General features: G+C 48.4%; 1 long non-coding RNA gene across 3 annotated transcripts in view; it reads right to left on the bottom strand.

The window, feature by feature from the left end:
• Positions 1 to 21,545, bottom strand: part of LOC105103272 (uncharacterized) — a 62,029-nt gene extending 40,484 nt beyond the window's left edge. For all 3 annotated transcript variants that reach the window (XR_010381843.1, XR_010381844.1, XR_010381845.1), the window contains exon 1: positions 21,462 to 21,545. This is a non-coding gene — a long non-coding RNA (uncharacterized LOC105103272). The remainder of the gene's footprint in view (positions 1 to 21,461) is intronic.
• Between the last annotated feature and the right edge of the window lie 2,838 nt (positions 21,546 to 24,383).

Raw genomic sequence — 24,383 nt, 5'->3', positions numbered from 1 at the left:
TAAAGAATGGATTTTATTATATAACAGTTTGGTTCCTATGGGGACTGTCTCCACCTCAGAAGCATGGTAGTATATTCACCCTCTAGGGGCCCAAACTTGAGAACAAGAGCCACAGGGTCGGGGATTCTGCAAACACTTGTTTGGACCCCTGCATTATGGTAGTAAAGTAGGCATGTGATAATTCTAACCCAGTTAGAAGGTTTTCTTGATATTATGCTAGACAGAGGTAGCATGATTGCATTGAGACCAATCTCAAGGCCCCCTTCCAAATACTAAGAAGTTTTGAGGAGACAGACAGTTTTGAGACTTCTGTCAGTTTCTAGTTTGGATGATGAGGTCCCTCTAATTTGTGACGTGAGGGCTATGACTCAGGCTGGCTTTCCCCTGGAAGCTCTTAGCCAGAGTATCCCCTTCCCCTCCATCTCCCACAGTGTGGGGTCCTTCCCCATCCCAAGATGCTCAGCTCCTAATGCTCATCCTCCTGCACTCCCAAGCCAAGCCAGTTTTCCCTGCTAGACTGGAATGGCCTGGGGAGCCCTTCACTAGCCAGGAGGGGCACTCTGAACAGGTCCCATTTCTCCTAGAGCTGGGAGGCTGGCCCAGAGATGACTGGGGCACTATGCCCCCTACCTCTAGGCAAGACTCTTTGAATCCTGTCTTCCACCTCAAGTTGGGATTACCAGTTTCCAAGGACATTGGCTATTATTGGGGCTTTAGCAGGCTCATCAAATCTTTAAGACTTATTGATCCTGGCCAGCCCAGTCCCTTTAAGAGCTGATAACCTCAAGGACTGCAAAAGCTGGCTCCCCTAAACCAGACTCCTGGGGGAGCAACTCAACCTGATGAACAAGTTCACCCCAACTCTAAACCTGGCTGGAGAAGAGAGATTAGCAATCTCTGGGTCATACGATATAAATCCATTTCACAGAGGGGAAAACTGAGGCTCAGAGGAGTAACTTGCCCAAGACGCTTAGGTGAGATGCTGGCAGACCCAGGACTCAATCCTCTGTTTGCTCCTCTCTAAACAAAGATGTATTCATAGAAATTAAAAGTGGGTCAGTAAATCCTTCATTTGAACAGACTTTAGCCAACACAGGTGATCATTTTTTTCTAAAAAGATCTTTAGTTATACCAATTCTAGCTAAATGTATTCAATATTTACCATAGGTAGGCACTGTGCTCAGCACCTACATCTTACTTGGAGATGGTATTCCCACTTCCCACTTGGGAAAGGAGGTGCAAAGTGATACCCTGAGCCCATCAGGAATCTTAACGGGAACACTACTGCAAGCTTGTAGTTTGCCACCAAACCTGCAGATGAAATGTCAAGAAAAAGAAAACATGGTGGCCGCTAGGAAACCACAATCATCGTCACTTAAAGTTTTGTCATCCCATAAAGCAGACCTCTCCTTTCTCTGTCGTCTCGTTTCTCATCTCAGCCAATAACTGGACTGAGGGAGCACCAGCTGGAATCCTGACCTTCCCAGGAGCCTGCGGCCCTGGCATATTCCCTGGGGCACTGTCTGCTGCACATAGAACCACCACTGCCCAATCCCCACCCCAAATTTGCTCCTTTAAGCAAGCCCCCAAACCAGACAAGATACTGTACCATGAAAGATTGCCCTCCTCCCTCCCTTCCCAGCATAGAGCCCTGACCCAGGATTTCTAAGCTAGTTCAGCCCAGGCCAGCGTGTAGGTGACCACTTGCAAGACAGAGCAAGACCCAGCTTGGGGGATTCTCTGCAGGCTTTGGCACAGAAGACCAGTGCCCCTGAGAACACAAGGGGGAAGCCAACCCCAGTACTGGGATCAACCTCCCCCAGGGAGGGGTCAGCATCTTAGAAAGAGCCAAGCTCTACGCCCTGTATCTTCAGTTCCAAGCTGGGCTCTACCCAGTGGCTCCAAAAAACCCGCATCTGCCAGAATCTGAGCTCAGAAAACCCCACTGCTATTTTCCTCTCTCAACCCACTGGGTTTTTCTTCAAAAGAAAAAAAAGACAATCCAACAACAACAAAAACATGTATTCATTCCTTATTTCATGCTTTCCCTCAGTCACTGCCTTTGGTCTTCTGTTGTACATTAACTGTCCATCTCTACTCGACCTCCTTACCCCTTCCTCCCAACCTCTTTCATCTCATTTTTACTGTTTCTCAGCATATGTTTATTTGATTTCATTTTCTTTTATACCACTGTACTTTTTACTTTATTTTTACTCTGGTTAGCCTCATGGGTTTTTACTTTTCAATTTCCCAGGCCAGCAATCTTTTGCAGCCCTCATTCCATTATTTGAGGCTTCTATTCAGTTAGCCTTTGATTTTCTCCACCTTGGGGGCTGGGCAAGTGAAACTGAAGGTGCCCTCCAGGCACCCGCCTTGCGGCAGCCTGCAAGGCAGGACCCACTGGTAGGCCCAACCCCCTGGCCACACCCCGCCTCCCCAGGTACTCTTTCTACTTCATTGACAATGTAACAGAGGAGAACAAACCTGAGTCTATATTGGATCTGTTCGTTTAGTTTTAACCACTGTGCCCTGTATCCAGGCTCGGTCTTGCCAGCGATGCACCTTTTGTGAATCAGTGTTGCCTTTAGCCTGAAATAGACAGGAGAGCCTATTCTCGGGACTCAGCCTATTCTGGGGGCTCTGACGGTTAAGGATGTTAGCCCCTCTGCACTCATGTGGAGATAGTAAGTTGCAAACAAAATAGAGGAAAAACCTTTGTTTTTGTTGGAAGTTTACAGGGACACCGTGACCTGGCCCACGTGGACAGCTGCAAGAACAAACAATGCCTGCAGCAAGAAGTTTGCAACAACCAACCACACCCCCTTTGTATTTTGGGGGGTTTTTTTGTATAAAAGGAGCCTATATTGTGACTAGAGCAGGATGGTTCTCCAAGACATTGTTCTGCCATCCTCTAAATCTGTCGGCTTTCTGTCGCTATTCCTTGCCCCAATATCTCATCTCCCAATTTATTGGCCTGTCGTGTGGCTAGCAGAGTGAGTTCAGACTTGGCAACACCAGCGGCACAGTGCAGGGACCCATGTCTGGCAGCCCAGGTGAGGAGGCTTCCATTTGTTGGAGCCACGCCCCACAGGCCAGTGAGGAGGAAGGAAATCACACAGCGTATTCTCCCTAAACAGGAGCACCTCCTGTCTGCAGGGCAGGGGCCTCTCTTTATCCCCATTCTGTGGTCAGGAAACGGGCCCATTTAGAGTGTGCAGTGTGCTTAAAACCAGGATAATCTGAAATGTTACCTGCGTGAGAAGTTGCCTCCTCTGCAAAAAGCAATCTAGAACCTCAGAGATCTGGTCCCTGGACCCAGGCCTCCCTGACATGGTAGGTGGCAGGCCCAAATGCCAGCTCAAGCCCGCCTGTGGCTCTCATGCTGACATCCAGGGCTCCCTTTGGCTCCATGGAGTCCAGCAAGGTCCATCGTTTCCAAAGGCTCCTCTGAAGGGCAGAAAAGGCAGGCAGGAGTTTGCAGAGAGCCATTACCAAATACCAAAGGCGAGCAAAAAGAAGGAGGGTTCGGTTACCAGGAAGAACCTGAGCTGTCATCTCAGTCCCAGGCCTCCTGGGGCAGCCTGTGTCCCAACTTCCTCCTAGAGCAGTGGTCCTCCAGGTGTGTGTGTGCCCCCAGCCTGGATCCAGGGTGTTCCTCAGAGGAGGTCCTGGCTTCCAGGGATCTAGCCCCACCCCACTTCCCTCAGGCTTGAACTTCTGTGCTCTAAGTCCATTGTCTTCAAGGAAAGTGTTCTGCTGCTGAGAGTCTAAAGTTTGAAAACTTCTCCCTGATGAATCTCTCCGGAGCCCAAAGGCTGGCCCAAGCCCTTCCCAGGTTGCATGCAGGGATCCCTGCTCCCCCACTACAAGGCCTGAGGAGGCTTCTCCTTTCCCTGGCTCCTGGGCCCTGCGACTCTGGCCATTTTGCACTTGAGGGAGCTCCCAATCCCCCCAGGAAGGACAAGTAGCAGGGAACCAAACCCCAGGCTATCTTTCCCCAGAGAAAAACTCAGGTCTTCACACCCTGATCAGTCACTGCCAAGGCTCTACACCCAGGATGTGGAGCAGCACAGAGGCCTCCTGTCCTTCCCACCACTGCCCAGAGGCCTTCCCGCCCCTGCCATCTGCTGCAGCAGGTCCCTGCAGTGGGCTCCACACGGGCTGAGATGAGCCCATGAGCTGAGTCAAGGAAGAAAGCGCACATCCCAAACTGAGAAAACAGCAGAAGGTAAAGTGTGGAGTTAGAAGCACACATAGAAACACAGAGGGGAGGGCAGCAAGATGTGAAGGAGTCAGTGGACGGGCCAGGATGGATTTTGCCAGAAGGGTCCTGGTGGGAGAATGCTGAGGCCAGCTCACTACTTTTCAGACATGTCTCTACAGAGCAGGGGCCTAGGGTGGCCCTGGGCAGCCAGAGACATGTCAACCATTTATGTCTTCAGTGGGCATCAGAGGTTAGCCAGAGGGCCACTGATTCTGAATAGAGAGTCAAGACTGAAGGGAGAAGCCCTTGTCCCCTTGGCCACCAGGGAGCTCACAGGAGGCTTACCCACCCTGACTCTGCACACACTCTGTGCCAGTTGTATGTCTTCTTCCCTCATGAGGGATGGGGCTGCAGGTGTCCACAAGTGAGGTGTGGCCCCAGGTCTCACTGGACCCAACTCACATCTGCTCCACATTGGTGATGGGATACCCAAGTGTCACCATTCCTCCTGAGCTAAGAGCTACAAAGTGGAGACTCCAGACACTCTGTGAAATGAATGTGAGAGGCTCAGCCCTTCCCACCTCATCCCATCCTACGTCAGGTACAGCCTGGCCTGCGGCCTCTCAGAGCTGAACCCCCACTTTCCCAGGAGGCAGGGATTAGGGGACCTGCATCTGCCTGGAGCCCTGACTCACCTGGAAGATAACTCCTTCCCCACACTCAGGCATCCAGCCACACACAACCCCTAATGAATCAGATCACCCTGTTCATGGACACACTCATTTCCATGAGCAGTTTTTCTTGACTATACACCTCTTATTTTACGTGGCAATGAAATGAAAATTTGATTGATTTACTCTGTCTGGGTAAAACAGCATTTTAGCAGTGTGTAAACCCACAGGACGAACGTGCTACCTCCCGGGGATGCTTCTGAGGACTTGTCCAGGATTGGGGCTTTTCCCCAAAGTGCCTCTGAGAGACTTCTGTGTGTTAGCAGAGTGACAGGAACAGATTTGTCTTTTAAACATCTGCTCCTTGGGTCAGAGGGAGTGAGAAAGGGAAGCAGAGAGCATGAATCCAGGACAGTGTCAGTGGCGGCCTGAACAGGGAGGGGAGGGAGATACAGAGAGGTGATGAATGCACTTGGAGTTGGGACCCAGGGACAGGGGTGGAGTTGACAGAACCCCAGGTTCTAGCTTGAGCAGTGGGGAGATGAAGCTGCAGCATGGACAGGGGAATGGGTGGGAAGAGAGTTTCAGAAGGCAGCTTGGGGCAGACTGAACCTTAGACACTTAGGAGATTAGATCAAATCTGATACACTTTCCTCATGAAATCACTGGGAGAAGCTGATTAGCAGGGAATTTCCACTGAGACTGAGGGTCTTCTTACACCAGCGGATAAAAATCCTGTTGTTCCTGGGGAAGGTGACGGTTTATACTGGGGTTGGAACTTGGGGAGAGGCATGTGAGGACAGGAACATAGAGGCAGCACCAAATGAGATTGTCAAATCTCTCTGGTGACAGCAACCATTCAACTGCCCATGTGTCCCTGGACCAGTGTGTGTCCAGAGAAGATGACCCTGCCAGGCTGTGTGTCCATGAAGGGGACAGTCTCCCTGCCCCCAGCACTGTGGTGCTGAGTGTGGACAGTGGAACCAGACTGTGTGAGCCTGTGACCCCAGCTCCAGCCCCTGCTGCCTGCATGGCCTGGGGTCACGGGGCTCTGACCTGCTGGCCAAGGCTTGAGCCCCTTTCATCAGGTTTGCTTTGGAAATTAGAAACCCTCAGACCTCAGGAAGCTCTTGCCCAACCCTCCCACGTGGGGGCAGTGTTCTGCTGGCCACACAGAGAGTGAGCACTGGCTTGCACGTGTGCACAAGCACACACACAGAAACACAAACGCAGACACACATGCACAGTGACATTAAATAAGGACGATGAGGCGGGATCAGGAGAGGAATAGATGTGAGCTTGGTTATAACACAAAAAATCATGAGGTTGGATGCATCACCTACAAGTGACACCACTCCTACACTTCTCTTGTCTTATCCCACACACGCCTGAGGACATCTCTAGGAGTACGACTAGAGTCAACCCCACTGTGCAGATGGGGAGACCGTCCTGGAGAAACACCAGGATAAATACAAGATGTAGAACAGGTAACAATGAGAAGTTGAGTCTGGAAGCCAAGTCCTCTCCTCACAGCTGGACACAGAGCCTCCCCGGGAGCCGTGGAGAGGGCAGGGCTGCTGTCACTGTGGAAGAGGTGGGTTTGTGAGGAGGAGGGGGTGAGCAGGCAGCAGCCCAGAGGGCTGTCCGGAGTTGTTGTCTGAGGAATGAGTTCCAAGAAGTGGACCCCAGGAAGTGATGTCACGTCCTTGATAACAGACCCCAACAGAATTGGAACCCAGTAACCAGGCACCCACATTCTAGTGACGGCCCCTGAGCCAGCTCACTTGGCTGGAGACAGTTCACAGAGAAACATGTTCTTTCAGTTTTGTGAACTCTCGGGGCTTCTCGTCCAGGAAACCCTGGAGTGAGAGGTTTCTGAGAGGCCGTAGGCGTTGGTGGAACCCTCAACCCCAACACCTCTGGTCTATTATGAGGCGGTCACTTAAGGTAACACCGAGTACCCTGCAGCAGGCCAGTCTGGGACCAGCCTCCTCTGGGAGCCCTCCCTGGGCAGGCCCACTTCCCCTCATCTCCATGTGGGGTGAGGGGGACTTGAGGGGAGGTGTCCCCTCTGGGCAGGAACCAGCCATTGAACATGTGGTAACCTGGTGGTCCTGTCATGGCCACACCCGAGGACAGGGCTTGCAGGGGGGAAAGAGGACTCCTGAGGGGCCTCTTCTCCGTGCCAGTGGGAATCCAAGCCCCTCAGGTTGTCAGCTTTTTTGTCCCTGATGGAGGTCTGTGCAGAGAGTGGTGTGTGCGTGTCGAGACTGGAGCTGTCTTATGGGTCTGAGAACCAGTCAGGACAACCAGACAGGGCTCTGAGGTTTCTGCCTGGCTGCTTGGCACTGTTTGCAGGACTCCTCACAGGACCTGGTCCATAGACTACCCCATGCCATCTCCCTGCAGGAAGGGCAGGTGACCCACGACACCAACAGAGTCCAGGACAGGCTCAGGGTGAGTGTGAGCGAGGAGACTCCACACCCAGGAAGCCCGGGTCCCAGAGCTGCCCTGCTGCTCCCCTGGGCTCCCTCTTAGAGACCTGCTGGCAAAGGAATCTGATTCCCCATCTCTCCTACCCGCCCTCACAACCCAGGCCCTGCCTTGGCCAGATGCAAAGTCAGTGCCCACATACGAGTCAGAATCTCAGAGACTTTGACAGAATCTCAGTTCATGTTAAGTCAAGGAAGTTTTTGCATTTTTCTACAGACCGTCCTGTTTCTCCTCCATCCCCACGTGTCCACGTTGGCCTGAGGACCCTGATCCCTCCCACCCTGGGATCAGCCTCTGTCTTCTCATCTCTAGAATGGGATGTTGTGGCAGCAGCCACAGGGATGAGGTCATTCATGCAGAGAGGTGCTGTTACTGCTGTGCTGACACAATGATCTGAGACACTGATGCATTTAATCATCGCCCTCCGCCCCTTGTACTGGTGATGCTGAGAACCTTGAATCCACTCAGGGATTCCCTCTTCCACCTCTGGCACAAGAACTTTAGGCTTAACCATCTGGTCTGAGCTCCAGCCTCAAACCCCTGGGGGTCCCCGGTGCTGCCTCTGCCTCAGGTCTCTCCTCTTTCCACCCCAGGGGGGAGCTGGACCATCAGGGAGCAGGGATGAGACCTACAGTGTGTGGAGCCTTCAGTGACACAGGCTGGAGAAGCTGGTGGTGACTCCGGTAACTGCCATCCTGGGCAGCAACCTCTCCTACATGCACACATTCCTGGGCAACTATAGAGCTTTCACCACTGCCCAGCAGGTCCTGGACCTTCTGTTCCAAAGGTGAGCACTCTGTTCTCATGGGACATTGGTGACTCAGCCACTTACTAGCAGTCACATGTGGGATTGTCACCCTACCTCTGTGAGCCTCAGTTTTCCCCTCTGCACACTGGGGTCAAGAGAGGATCAGGCCCAAGGAGGGCAGGAACAGAGGGAGCCCTTCATGGAAAGTGCTTCCTGGGGCCCTGGCCCCTGGAAACGTCAGCTGGAAGGGATGTGTTTGGGCTAATTGGTCACTGTCCTCCTGCCCATGAGGAAGCCTCTGCCTCCTGGGTCACTGGGACTTTGGCCTTGGGTGGAACTGTTTTCCCATTTCAAAGGGGACATGTGGTCCAATAGCTGTCCCTGTCCTAGGAGAGTGAGGGCAGGGACCCCTGGGAGGGAGAAGTGGGGTCCCAGGCACATTCAGATCTGTGTGATGGGGCTGGTTGGGCTCATTCATTCTGCAAATAGGAAGGTCCACTAGGGACAGCTGCTTTCCTAGGAACAACCATCATTTAATGCATCCAGCAGACAACAGCCCTGCCCTCCAGGGCTTCCGTTCTCCCAGGAGTCACACCGTCACACAAGACGTCACATCCAGGTAGTGCTCTCAGTACAGTCCACATGACTCCTTCCTGATCTCCTCTCTACGCCTTCCACGCAGGCCCATTTCAATTCAGCGACCTGGGTGTATGCTATTGAACACCATCCGGTGCTGGGGAGGCAGGGGTGTCCCCAGGTCTGATATTTGCTCCAGGAGCAGTTCCCCGCTGGGGACAGTACCTCACAGACATTGACTGCCCCCAGCACAATCTCTTCTGATGCCTCCATCTTTGCTCCCTTGGTGGGCTCCAGAGCCCAAGCCTTTTTCTCAGCATGGCCTGTGCTTCCCTTACCCTTCAGGTTCATGGAGTTTGAGGCAAAGGAGGTGATGCAGACTCAGCAGGTGCAGTGGATGAAGGGGGTGCAGGGCCTGCCTCCTCCAGCCCCACCAAAGCTGGAACCTTGGGGGCCCCCAGCCCCAAAAGTGGGCCCTCAACCAGGTACCCACATGCCCACTGGAGCTGAACACAAAGGTAACAGGGGCTTAGGGGTGGCCACTGTCCCCACATCAGTCCTTTTCCCTCAAGGGGGTCATTGGTATTTCAACCTCAACTGCCATCGAGGAGTCTCAGCTGCCGTCACCCTGGGGAACTGATTTGGTCAGTTACAAAACTCCCGCCTCCCTGTCTAAGGCCACCACATACAGCCTGCCTGAGAAGTGGGCTGGATGGGGAGACTCTTGGAAAATTAGAGGTCCACACTTCCTCACATGTGACTCTCTTAGAAGCTCCCCCTTACCTCTCCCCTCTTCATTTCCCATCACTGTGTGTGAAGATACAGTTGGCCTTGACTCGAACCACACCCACGTCCATGTTGTTCAAACACTGTCTGAACCAACATGTGCGCTGCGTGGTCAGGAGCTGGACGCAGGGGCCCCTCACCTTTATTTCCTCCTCCCGCTCTGCCCCAGTGTGTGTGCCCAGGAAGCTACACACATCCCAGTGTCCCTGGGAGACCAGGGCACCTAAGGAGATTCCGCCTAAGGCTGTGAAACAGTATGTGGACACCATGGAGGAGCTGGCGGGGCCTGTCCCCTCAGCCACTGGGGAGCTAGATGCAGAGTTCCAAGAGGACAGAAATGAACTGAAGCAGGAAGAGAATGGGACCTACACGGACCCGGATGTCCTGAGCTACACTGACAAGCTGTGCTCCCAGGAAGCCTGCATCACCAAGGTGGGCTGGGCCTGGAGCCTGGGGGCTGCAAGATTCCAGGGACTGGCACTCTCAACACCCAGGACTGGGGTTCTGCTGGGTCTTTGGGACTTAAGTTCTGATCCTTGTCCCTGAGTGCTCTCGCTTGCTCGCGCTCTCTCTCTCTGTGAGTCTAGCTGACTGCCTCGGTGGATTAAAACAGGCTACCTTGTGGAGCACAATGGGGTGGGTCTCTTTTTCACTTTCCCTCCAGGCATTCATGACTCACAAGTTACTCCAGGCCAAGGATACTCACAGACTCTTCCTTCATTCTTAGGTAGAGGCAGTCATTCACCCTCAATTTCTGGCAGAATTGCTTTCCACAGAACCACATCTGGACTTCTTGGCCCTAGCTGAGGAGTTGGAACAGGAGGCAGGACTCACCCTTGAAGAGGTGAGCCAGAGGAGGGAGGGACACCCAGAGAGACAAGGGAGGGATGGACCCCAGGTAGAAGAGGGAAGTCAAGGGACACCCAGGTAACCAAGGGAGGCAAGGACCCAGGTCAGCCGGGGGAGGGATGAGACCACAGAACAGGAGGCCCACATGGCTATGTTCATCCCTCACCTGCCTGGAAGGCCTGGCCTTGTGGAGGGCCTGCTAGGGACTGGGTACGATGCAAGACCATAGGAAGGAGAGGATGGGGGCCCAGAGGGAAAGGAAGGACACACAGCTCGGAATAAGGCCCAGGAGGACAGCAGGAGTGCTCTAGTGTCTGTACTTTGACAGGAGTCCTGGCGACATCCCCCCTCTTGCTCCCCAGTGCCATCATCCCCCTGCCCAGCCCTGCTTCTCCCCTCACCCATGTATGCAAGGCCAGTCACTGTCCACCTCCCTCTTACCAGCTGGTGCAGAAACGATTCCTGGACCTGAAGGAGGAGTTGGGTGTGCGGGCACCCACCAGTCACAGTGCACCCCATTTGGATTCAAGCACTCGTGAGTCTAATGTTGGCCATGATACCAGACACGTGACCAAGACCCCCAGGTAGCGGTCAGTGATAAAGACAGCCCACCAGACATTGATTTTGAGGAACTTCTAAGGCACTACTGAGCAGACAATGGCCTCTTCAGGACCAAAGTATTTATTCTCTCTCCAGGACATCAGGGTTCCCTCCATTCCAGGCTGGACAGCCCCTCTCGCCTCCCCAGGGTCGAAAGTGCACTGCACGGAGCCTGGGACCCAGGGATGCCTCAGTTCTCAGAGAGACCTCTCCTCTTAGGGAGGCCCCAGGGCCAGGGGATGGGTCCAGTGAGCACAAGGAGGAGCTCCGCAGCCTGGCCTTCCTCTTGGCCTCTCAGTACAGCCTGTGGCCCTGGGGGATGTCCCAGAGCTCTGCCCCAGGGCCCTTGAGATTTGTCTGCCCTGAAGGTCAGGGGGCTCCCCAGGCCCCTTCCCCTCAAAGAACTGGCCTCAGCCCAGCACCTCCACCAGCTGTCAAATCGAGGAAGCGGCCTCTAGTGGAGGCCCAGTGTCTGCTGGGAAGCTGTCCCTGCCCAGGCCTGACCTCGGGATCTGGGGGGCCTGCCTTGACTCTGGGGCTGGTTCGCCCCTCACAGGCAAAACCGACAAGGTGTGACCTGTTTGTCGCAGGGAGGAGGAGGAGGAGGAGGACAAAGAGGCACTGCACCCATAAGGGAACAGCAGGCCAGCCATCCACTGCCAGCCCCCAGGGGGTCCCCAGGGGACCTTAGGGGCTCCTCCTCATTCAGTGCTGACCCTAGGTAATGTGAGGGGCAGGGAGAAGGGCAGGGAAGGAGGGGGGACCATCAGGGCCAAGGTGGGGTGGGGTGGTGGGGAGTTAGAGGCTGGGGGAGGAGGGTCTGGGTGGCTGTGGGTGGGAGCAGCACCTTGGGGTGATGTATGTAAAATGTGAAAGATGATAGCTTTGTTTGGAAATGATCTCAGACCACTGTAGTCTTATATGTGTCTGCACTGCTCTACAGAGAGGGGTCCCGAGAAGGAGGCTGCGGAGGTCCCAGGAGCTACGGATCCACAGGGGGCTGACTAGACCTTCCTCCGCATTGACACGGGGTCCTCAGGCTGCTCCTGGGAGCCTGAGGCTCTCACTTTCCCCAGGGACCCTGCATTGTCCTTTTCCCTCGAGCCTGATTGGCCACGGGCCTGTGGGGCATCCCATCATCATCTGCACCCCTGAGCAAACTAGGGATGGCGAGCTGTTTTCATGCCTTTCAGCCCTCTGGACACTAACCAGTTCTCTAGAATGGAGCCTGGAGACAGCCCTTGGCCTTGGGGAGCTTCAGTCTCCTTCCCTGAGGTGGCCAGATGACAGGCCAGGGTGTCCTGTCTGGGTGTCCTGACCAGATGGGGAAGACCTGGCCTGAGAGACAGGGCTTTTTGCCTCTCTGCACCATTGTAGAGGGAGCCTCTTCTAGCCTCCTGGGATTACTGCAATGTGGGGAGTGGTGGAGGCAGCTCCCTCTTAATCCCAAGGACACAAGGGGAATGGGCTGAGAGGAAGTTCATGGGGTGCCTGTTAAAGGTGTGTAAAAGGGGAATGGGGAATGACATCGCTGTGGGATTTGTGGGATTTCTGTGCGGGAGCATTTTGTCCAGGTGAGGGAGGATGACCCATCTTGCTGTGGCCTTAGGGGCTAACAAGTCTGCAAATGCGCCCCACAATTACTATTTGTTCCCTTCCCACACACAGCTGGAACTGTGTGTGGACTGGTGTCAACACAGATTTGTATTTGCGTATGAAACAGTTTCTCCTATAAGGGACCCCCCTACACTGTTGGTGGGAATGAAGTTTGGTGTAGCCATTATGGAAAACAGTATGGAGATTCCTCAAACAACTAAAAAGACTTACCCTATGATCCAGCAATTCCCATTCTTGTGCATATATCCAGAGAAAACTCTAATTGAAAAGATACACGCACCCCAATGTTCACAGCAGCACTACTTACAATAGCCAAGACATAGAAACACCTAAATGTCCAACGACAGATGACTGGATAAATAAGTTGTGGTACATTTACACAATGGAATACGACTCAAGGCATAAACAAGAATAAAATAATGCCATTTGTAAAACATAGATAGATTTGCAGATGGACACTCTAAGTGAAATTAGCCATAAAGTGAAATATAAATACCATATGATATCACTTAAATATGGAATCTAAAGGAGAAGACGCAAATGGACTTATCTGCAAAACAGAAACAGACTTACAGACAGAGTGAACAAACTATCGTTATCAAAGGGGAAGGGAGAGGGAACGGGTAAATTGAGAGTTTGAGATTTGCAGATACTAACTACAATATATAAAATAGATAAACAACAGGTTTATACTGTAAAGCACAGGGAACTATATTCAACATCTTGCAGTAACCTTTAATGAAATAGAATATGAAAGCAAATATATGTATGTTCATTTATGACTAAAGCATTACACTGCACACCAGAAATTGACACATTGTAAACTGACTACACTTCAAAAAAATTATACAAACACACACACACACACACACACACACACACACACACACACACGCAGGGAGAAGAAACATGAAGTGGGTAAATTCCTTGAAAACCACAAACATTTATAAAGAATAATATGAATGCCACAAAATCTGTTCCAGCAAGTAGAAGCAAAGTGATTATGTCCCAACTTATTTTATGAGGCCAGCATAATGTAACACCAAAATCTGACAATGACAGCTCAAAAAAGAAAATTTCTGACAAATATCCCCAGGATACACACCCAAATTCTCAACAAAATATAAGTGTGTTCATTTTCTCTGGCTGTTATGACAAATTATTGTAAAGTATTACAAATTACAAACTGTATCATTAAATTACAAATTACTATTTACTAGCTTAAAATATCTCAAATTTATTATAGTAATCTTTTGCAGGTCAGCAGTCTGATGTCAGTCAAGGTGTCAGCAGGGCTGATTGCTTTTGAGGCCTCACAGGAGAATCTGTTCCCTTTCCCTTTCTGGCTTCCAGAGGATGCCTGTCATCCTTGCAGTTGGCCCCTTCTTCCATCTTCAAAGTGCATCACATTAGTCTCTGCTTCTATCATCTCATGGTCTCTCTGACTCAGTTCCTGTGTACCTCCTTTTATATTAAGTAAACCCAGAAAATTTGTGATAAACTCATCTCAAGATTTTTAACTTAGTTACTTCTGCAAACTCCCTTTTGCCATACAAGGTAACACTCACTCGTTGTCATAGAAGTGATTAGACATGGACCCCTTTGGGGAACCATAATTTAGCCTACAGCAAGAAATCCACAATAACACCTGCCATAAGCATCCACATGAATAGACGATCACCAAGGGGAATTTATTCCAGGAATGCAAGCCTGGTTCAATAGTCAAAAATCAACACTGCAACCTACCCTATGAAGAGTCTAAAGAAGAGAACCCATGCAGTCACATCAATTAATACAGAAAAAGCATTAAACAAAATTCAACACCCACTCATATAAAAAATGCTCAGAAACTAATAGAAGGGCACTGCCTCAACCTAACAAAGAACATCCGCAAAACACCCACATCCCACATCATAATGGTGAAAGAATGAACGCTTTTCTTGGTTTGAAAACATTAGAATGTCTGCTCTTTTCTGTCAGTTTGCAGCTTAGCACTACAGGTTCTAGTCAGTGCAGTGCGGCAAGAAAGGAAATGAAGGCACACCGACTAGAAAAGAAGAAATATAATCGTCATTATTTACAGATGACATCATTGTCTATGGAGAAAACTGCAAGGACTCTGTAGGAAAACTGATAATTATAATAAATAGCTTTAGAAAAATCCCAGAATATAAGATCTATACATAAACATGAATACACAGCATTAATCATACTTCCATATACTAGCAGTGACCTGAGCAATTGAAAACCAAAATTTAAAACATATACAATAGGTTTGAATTCAAGGTGGCGCCATGGAACCATCCTGAATTCACCTCCTCCCACAAACACACAAAATCTACAGTTACACGTGGAACAATTTCCTCTGGAAAAGCCTGAGAAATGGCGGAGCAACCCCTTCACATCAGGCAAACCAGAGGGAAACCACATAAAAGCAGGCAGAAAAGACTGAGGCACAGTTTCACCAGAAACCCCACCCCTGGTGTGCACAGACACACTCAGGAGGGAACTCAGAAAATGGAACTTCCACCTGAGGTGTGAACGGTTTGTACCCCCGCAATGGGGACTCAAACTTTGAAGACTGACAACTGAGAGAGAAACCCCCAAAGCATCTGACTTGCAAGACCCTCAGGACACATGGCTGTGAGACCCACTGGGATGTGGTGAATTCAGGAACCCCTCTTAAAGGGCCTGTGCTTTTGGTCCAGGGCCAAGTGCAGAAGTGGCCCTTGGAAAAGCACCCACACTTTATGTGAAAGAGACTCATTTCCAAAATTTAAAGCATTGGTCTGAGGGGCAGGGGCTGCTGGGATACTCCTCAGGGACTGAGGCTGGTGGTGGGTGCCATCCTCCTGCTCTCCCTCTGCCTTAATAAAACTGGCAGGTACCATTTTTTTTTCCCCTTCCTTTTGGGTGCCAGCTTTATGCTCCAGCCAGCTGGTGCCATCTTCCCTGCTCTCCCTCTGTCTTGCCATATTTCTTACTTCATCTTTTCCCATTTCTTCTGCTCCTCTTTATTCAGGTGTCATCTTTGCACCCTCCCACTGCCTCACTCCAGCCATATTTGCGCTCTCCCTCTGATAGGCTGCAGAGTGAGCGTATCTCCAAGCAGGGAATGTCTACACACTGGTGACCCAGGTTTTGTGGCTTCCACTCAGGGCATGCTCCTTGATCACCTGGCTCTGGAGGCCAGGACCGACTGCATGTCTCGGTCCCATGGGTCTGTAACAGTTGGAGACACACTTCCCGGCAGGCTACCACTTTCAGGGTCCTGCACATTAGACTGAGACACACCCCCAGCCTTTATGCGAAAAAAGGCCTCCTTTTCTAGTCCAGGAGCTTTGGACTTGGAGGCAGGCTTCAGGTTTGGCACACATCAGGAGGCTACTGAGGTGCTCTCAGGGAAGGTAGGCTGGGGGTGCCATCATTACACTCTCAGCCTGCCTTGCTACAGCTCACTGACATTTCCCAGAAAGGGGCTTGTATACTTATCTGAAGCCCTGTTCTTTGTGACTGTTCTCCAGGGGACACCTCCAGACTTCCTAGCTCTAGGGGCCAGCAGGGACTACATTTGCAGCCCCAAGCCTCAAGATATTTGTATTCTTCAAAAGCTGTTACTGGGGGGTATGGAGTCCAATCAGTCTGAACCTTGGTGTTGAGATCCTCACCTTTGAGATACTGACTGGTCTTGGCACACCCTCAACTGCTGGGAGCTGTCAAAATACAATTAGCTGCTTGGATAATCACAGTTTCATTGACAAGCAAGAGTAGGCAGGGCTAACTGACAAAGTTCATCTCCCACACAACTCTTCAAGACTGGGAGAGGTGGCTGTTTTACTTAATGCATAGAAACCAACAAACAGAGTCAAGTGAAATGAAAAAACAGAAGACTGTGGACAATGTTCCAAATGAAAGAACAAGATAAAACACGAGAAAAAAAAACACAATGAAATGAAGAAAAGTAATTAGCCTGATGAAGAATTCAAAGTACACTCGTATAAAGCCCACTGAACTCAGAAGACTAATGAATGAAGACAGTGAGAACTTCAACAAAGAGTTAGAAAATATAAGAAAGTTCCTAACAGAAGTCACAGAACTAAAGAACACAATAATTGAACTTAAAAATACAATAGATGAAGCACGAGAAAGAATCAGTGAACTCGAGGACAGGTATGAGGAACTCCCTCAAAGATAGAAGCAAAAAGGGAAAGGAAGGGAAAAAAAGTGAAGGCAGCTAAGAGGATTAATGGCACAAGATCAAGCACAATAATGTTCTCATTATAGGAGCTCCAGAAGAAGAGGAAAGGGGGCAGAAAACATATTTAAAGAAACGAGGTCTCAAACTTTTCCTAACCTGGAAAAGGAAACAGACACCCAGTTACAGGAAGCCCAGAGAGCGCCAAAGCAGACTGATAACTAGTAAGAATCAGTAAATTTTGGAACTTCCTACAAACAAAAATCCAGGACCACCAATATCACAGAAATACAAAATATCATATGAGGATACTAGGAACAACTACATAGAAACCAAGTGAAAAACTGAGAAGAAATGGACAAGTTGCTGGAAATATACAGTCCACCAAGACTGAATCAAAAAGAAACTGACCTCTTGAACAAACCAATCACCAGACATGAAATCTAATTAGCAATAAAAAACCTCCCTACAGATAAAAGTCCAAGACCAGATGGCTTCACTGTGGAATTCTACCAACCATACAATGAAGAACTCATACTAGTCCTACTCAAACCCTTCCAGAAGACTGAAAAAGAGGGAGTACTCCCAAACTCATTCTATGAAGCCACCATCACCCTGATAACAAAACGAAGCAAAGACACTACCAAAAAAGAGAATTATAGGCCAGTATCACTGATTAAAGTAGATGCAAAAATCCTCAACAAAATATTAGCAAACAGAATCCAGCAGCACATAAAAAAGTTCACAAACCATGATCAAGTTGGACTCATCCCAGGAACACAAGGATGGCTCAACATAAGCAAATCAGTCAATATAATACACCACATCAAGAGAGAAAGGACAAAAAACACATGAGCATCTCAACAGATGCAGGAAAAGCATTTGATAAAATTCAACACCCATTTATGATAAAAACTCTCACCACAGTGGGTATACAGGGAACATATATCAACATAATAAAAACTATGACAAACCTATAGCCAGCTTAGTACTCAATGGTTAAAAACTAAAAACTTTCCCACTAAAATCCGGGGCCATCAAAGTTGCCCACTCTCACCACTCCTATTCAACAGAGTCTTGAAGTCCTAGCCACAGCAATCAGGCAAGGAGAAAGAAATAAAAGGGATCCAAATTGGAAAACAAAAGGTAAAAGTGTCACTATATGCCGATGACATGATACTATAGATAGAAAAACCTAAAAGTTCCACACAAAACTACCAGAACTAATCAAAGAACTCAGCAAGGTAGCAGGATGCAAGATTAATGTACAAAAATCAGTTGCACTTATATACACTAACAATGAATCAACAGGAAAAGAAAGTAAAGAAACAGTCCCTTTTTAAACAGCACACAAAGTAATAAAATACCTAGGAATCAATCTAGCCAAGGAGGTGAGAGACTTATACATGGAGAACTAGAAAACATTGACTAAGGAAATTAAAGAAGACTTAGCAAAATGGAAAGATATCCCATGCTCCTGGATTGGAAGAATCAATATTGTTAAAATGGTCATTCTGCCCAAGGCAACATACAGATTTAATGTAACCTCTATTAAATTACCCAGGGCATATTTCACAGAACTAGAACAAATAATAATAATAACATTTATATGGAATCACAAAAGACCCAGAATTGCCATAGCGCTGCTGAAGAAAAAGAACGAGTCTGGAGAAATAACCCTCCTAGACTTCAGAAATATTACAGAGCTACAGTCATCAAAACAGCATGGCATTGGTACAAAAACAGACCTACAGACCAATGGAACACAATAGAGAGCGCAGAAATGAACCCACAAACTTTTGGTCAATTAATCTTTAACAAAGGAGGCAAGTACATACAATGGAATAAAGACAGTCTCTTCAGCAAATGGTTTTGGGAAAACTGAACAGCAGCAATGTAAATCAATAAAGCAAGAATACTCCCTCACATCATGTACAAAACTAAACTCAAAATCGATTAAAGACTTAAACATAAGACAAGACACAATAAACCTCCTAGAAGAAAACATAGGCAAAACATTATCTCACATATATCTCGGCAATGTTCTCCTAGTGCAGCCTATTCAAGAAATGGAAATAAAAGCAAAAACAAACAAATGGGATCTAATTAAACTTACAAGCTTTTGCACAGCAAAGGAAAACATAAGCAAAACCAATACCCTGTAACACCTCATCATCCTTTGCATCCCATACCTACCATGATGAAAAGTCCACCACACCTCTGACAAGAGCCCATTATTGACTCTAACATCTCCATCCTCCACACCGCTACCTCACTTCACCTTTATAAGGTCACTAGCCTAGCCTGCCTCTTTTCAAAAACTCTGATCCTTCTCCATTGCACAAACATAAAATCTAACTCCATTCTGCCTACAGAGTCCTCCACAATTTGCCACCTAAGTCCTTTTCCAGGATTGGATTCCATAGCTTAGATTGTCACTCGCATCTATTATCTTTCTATCAAAATCACACCACTCAGAAAGGCTCAATTCAAACTCCACTCCTTATATCCCCTACGTAATGTTTAGGAAAGGACTTTTCATGGAAAAGGCAAAATTCCTAATGAACAGATTCAGAAAATTAAACAAAATTGTTTTCTTCCTTAAAATTTTAAGTCCTTCTGGAAACATTAAGCTTTTTAAAATATCAGTTCTTCAAATATTATTAATATTTCAATCAAGAAATCCTTCAAAAACCCAGCATTGTTAACCAACATTTACTAAATACTAATAATGCACAATGTAAATTAAACTCTTATATGAAATATCATCAACCTGAAGGTAAAAAGTTATAGTCTGGTCCCAGGATTCTAACTCCAATATTATTTGTACTTGGATGTTTCTTAAGAAAGGAAAATATATATTTAGTAAGTGGACTTGACATTTCACCTAATAGAGACTTAAGTCACTTAAGTCCACAGCCGAGATAGAAAGTTACCAGATCTAAATCATCTTCAGGCTAGGACAAATTCTCATCAGATTAAAAAAAAAATTTTGACTGAGATGTCATAGAACTAGACTTTTTCAGTACACATTTAAGCGTTAATTTTTTCTAAGGGCCCAAGGATGTGATGGGCAATTCCGAGCCTCTCACAACGAGACCTGGTGACTAGCACACATACCAGCAGGTGCACAGCAATCAGACTTACTCCAGATAAGTGATGTTGTGGGCAGTACTGTCTTTCTGTTACCTTCTAGGACCTTATTTCTTTTAGGCCTGGCCTAATTTTAATTCCTCTTCTGGCTCCTAGCCTACTGAGTTCACGTGAATCTTCATAGCTGTGTACTGTGAAGTACTCTGCTCCTAAAGAGAATGCAAATATTCAAGTATTTTTTTTAAAGAATTTTAACTAGTCTTTGTACCTAGCTAGCATACGTGGTAAAATATTCCCTCTATGTATTTCTAAAATTATTACCGTTCAAATTTGAATGTTTCTGAAATAAATTTGCTTGTAAGGGTAAAATATGCTAAAATTTCAAAATTATTAATAACACTAATTAAGGAAAATAGGGAGTTATGAAAAGAGCTCTGGCAACTGAAACAGGATCTCAGCCTACAATCTCAAGTCTGATTCCTTAGCTGTGCGACCTTCAGTACTGGCTTCACCTCAAAACACTTTGTCATCTGAAATAGAGCTAGCACTGCCCTTCCCTCTCTGCAGGTGGCTGTTCAGGTAACATGAGATAAGGTACACAGCACAGTACCTGACACGAAGTGTTCATAGTCTGCTTCCTTCATTCAACACAAAAGACACACTCACATGAAGGTTTATGTGTAAGGAAGCCTACAACTCCACAAGACTCCATCAGCACAAAATACCACAGGTAGTTGGTTCTAATAAAAGTAAGGGAAAAAAAACCCACCATCACCTCCATCTCACGAACACTTCTGAGGGATGTGGAGCCAGTCAAGGGCGCCTGCATGTGGTTCTGCAAGAACTCCATCAGGGCGGCATACACACAGACCACTAAAGCTTTAACAGGAAAAGTCCACAGTCATTGTGCTAAAACCTCTGGAAGCCTTTATGCTAGAACGAAAGCTCACGCCCGGTAAAAGGGGGGAAAAGTCAAATGAGGCCCAACTCCAAAAGACTCCTTAAATAAATCACAACAGCGATGCTGACTTATCTTTCCTGAAACGAGAACAGTACCATGCCCAAACCCACTTAAACACTTCAAGATGGAGACATTCCACACCCACACTGGTACTTCTTCATGCCTTTTAGAGAGCCTGCGCAGGGGAGCACAACGGGCACCACGAAAGCCGTCCGCGGAAAAGGCAGGGGAGGGGGGAAAACAAGACAATGACTTCGGGGTTGTGCACACGCGCCGCTGAGAACCGCTTTCCAGACCGCAGCCGCCTCCTCAAGCATCTGAAGTACTTCGCGGCTTCACTATGGGGATGTCAAGGGAAGGCCGCTACTCAAGCACCCTGGTGCTGGGGGCCGTTCCCGTCCAGGGGGTCCCGGGTCCCGGTCTCCGACCCCCGCGCCGCTACGCCACTCCGCGCGCCATCGAGGGCCGCCCGGGAAGCACCGCGAGTAACGCCCCGGCCCAAGCAGACTAGCCCCGCCCGAGACCCCCGGCGCGCGGACGACGGGGGATCCCGGCTGCGGTCCGGCCAGGGTAGGGTGGCGGATTGGACACGACGCCACTGCCGCATCCAAGGAGGCCGAGCGGGAGGCCGGGCGGGCGCGGCCGGCACGCGGGGAGCGGACACTCACCACACCACGCGGTAGGAGCCCTCGCGGATGAGACTGCTGGAGCGCGGCCCCACGTCTAACACCTGCCGGCGGACCAGCTCGGGGCTCGCGCCCGCCGCCGCCGTCGCTGCCGCCGTCGCCGCCGCCGTCGCCGCCGCCGTCGCCGCCGCGCTGGACTCAACGCTCCGCGGCCGCCGCTCGGCCCACGCCGCGCCTCCCGGAGGGACCGCGCCGCCGCTGCCGCCACCGCAGCAGCAGCCGCCGCCGCCTCGGGGAACTTGCGGGCCGTCTGAACCCACGGCCGCTCAGGCCAACTGCCAACTGCCAATGCGCGGGCCGGTAGGCGGAGTTAGGGGCGCGGCCGAGGAGGGCTCTGGGGCGGGGCCTGTCCTGGCAGCGAGCGCGAGGATTGGCTCCTGTGGTCTGGGGGCGGGGCTTCGCCTCAGGATGGAGACAGGATACCTGAACTGGTGTCCACACAATTTGTATTTTTTTTTCTATTAGGAATAATTTTGCTGTGAACATTTGAATACCAGTTTTTTTGGGATCTAGGTTTTATTTCTCACAGCTGCATACCTGAGATTCTCATGGCTGGGTTATAAGGAAACTCTATGGTTGGCCTTTTTAGAAACTTCAGACTGCTTCCAAAGTGGCTGCACCGTTTTACATAGTTCCACTAGCAGACTATGAGGGTTCTAATTTATCTTTACACTATAGCCAACACCTGTCATCGTCTGTCTTTTTGTTGATAGTCATCCTCATAGTTCTGAAGTGGCATCTCCTTGTGGTTTTGGATTGCGCTTCCCTGATATTGAGCTTTTTCATACGCTTGTTGGCCATTTGTATATCTTCTTTGGAGCAGTATGTATTAGCAATTATGTATTCTAGATAAAAGGCTCTTTTCAGAAATATGATTTGGAAAAAATAGACTCTCATTCTGTGGCTTGTCCATTACTTTCTCGAGAATGTCCTGCCCCAGGGCCTGGCATTAGCACTTCCCTCTGCCTTGAATCCTCCCTGGACACATACGTGGTGGTCTCCCTCCTTCCTTCAGGTCTTGGCTCAAATGCCTTCTTGTCAGTAAGATCTCCCTGGATCCCTTGTAGTGATCACCCAGTAAGAACAATGATGACAGCCCCATGCATCACCATCCATCCCACCTCCCTGCCTCATTTCCCTTCAAGCTTTTATTACCATGTCCATGTAAAGTAGTCTTTTGTGACTTGTCTAATTCTTAACTGAATTGGAAACTTCATAAAGGATTTTTTAAATCAGTTTGTTACTACTTTTTCCCAAATGTAATTCACTTTAGGTAATCCAGTATGAATGCAAATGGAAGAATGAATGAATTGCATGAGAAACAATAATATATTTCACTTCATTTTAATAAATCTATAACTTTTTCCAAATCTGCATGTGAATGTATATGCCAGCATAGTTCACTCATTCTTTAGTCGTCTGATAGAAAATTAATTTGTTCATTTTTCTTGGGAAGTAACCTTTGGCTTTGGAAGATTTAATAGAAAATAATAGAGGAAAAGCTAAAATAAATAACTACTTAATAAAGACTTAAATGTGGCTACCAGTGGTGCAACTTGAGCTGATTGAAGCTTGAGGATGGGTAGCTCCTGGGAAGGGTCATCATCTGCCGCTGTGTCTCCCCTCTGAGTGTGAGGGAGTTTGCATATCCATGGATGCATGTGTGATCAGGCTGGGAGGTCACAGGTCAGGAAGTCTTTTCAGTACCAGCTTCTGCACTTTCTTGGCCTGGCCTTGTGTAGATTGACAATCAGGTTCAGTCCTTAGGAGTTTTCTGGGAGCGTTTGTATTTCCCTGGGACACAACTAAATAATTACAGCCTAATGTGGTAAGTGCTAGGCTAGAGTTCTATGGAAAGAACAGGATAGTTGCTGAAGAGGCCACGACTTCTTGATCTTGGGGGACCTGGGTTAATCTTCATGGTGAGGCAACATTTGGGGCTGTTCTTATAAAATGTATTTGGGGTGAGGAATTCTGATTTGGAGGAAGGTAATATATAGGGGAATTGGAATGGTATTTGGGTAGGGGTTGAGACTGACAGAGATGGATGTGGCCATAGCATTCTGGAGTGGCAGTGAGATTGGAGAGGGAGAAATCTGCTTCTGAGACTTTTTTCAGGGCTGACCTAGATAGGAAGTGTTGCCTAACTGGATGTGGAGGGGAGAGACTGGAAGAAGACTTCTTCCTTGGGTGTTTGGACCGAATGGCCATAAACCAAGGTTGGATATTCAGAGGATGGACACTGGGGACATAAAGGAACAGATGATCAATTGGTCACATTGATTTCTTTTCTTTTACGTTTTTATTTTGAAATAATTATGGCATAATTAGTACACTGAGATCCTAGGTAGCCTTCACCCAGTTTTCCTGAATGATAACACTTACAAAAGTGTAGTACAATGTTAAACTCTGGAAATTGACATTGGTATGATCCATAGAGCTTTTTGTGATTTTGCCAGTTTCCCAGGCACCCGTGTATGTGTGCGTGCATGTATGCCTGTATGTATCTGTGCAGTTTTATTACATGTTGATTTGTGTAACCGTCACTACAATCAAGATATAGAATTGTTCCTCCTCTGCAAAATCTCTCACACCCTTTCCCTTTTTCTTTTCCTGACCCCTTGCAGTCACGAATGTGTTTTCCATCTCTGTAATTCTTGTCATTTTTGAGAGTGTTAAATAGTATGTAACGTAGTATGTAACCTTTTGATATTGGCTTTTTATCACTCAGTAGAATTAATTCCCTTGAGATCCATCCAATTGTTGAGTGTATCAAAAGTTCACTTCTTTCCATTGTTGAGTAGTAGTATTCCGTGGTATGAATGCACCAAAATTTGTTCCATACATTGAGGGACATTTGGGTTGTGTTGAAGTTTTAGCTATTACAAATCAAACTGTTATGAA

This window comes from Camelus dromedarius, chromosome 8 (genome assembly GCF_036321535.1).
Source record: "Camelus dromedarius isolate mCamDro1 chromosome 8, mCamDro1.pat, whole genome shotgun sequence".
NCBI classification, from domain to species: domain Eukaryota; kingdom Metazoa; phylum Chordata; class Mammalia; order Artiodactyla; family Camelidae; genus Camelus; species Camelus dromedarius.
Note: the sequence above shows the minus strand (reverse complement) of the source record. Positions and strands in the feature narration are given on the sequence as shown.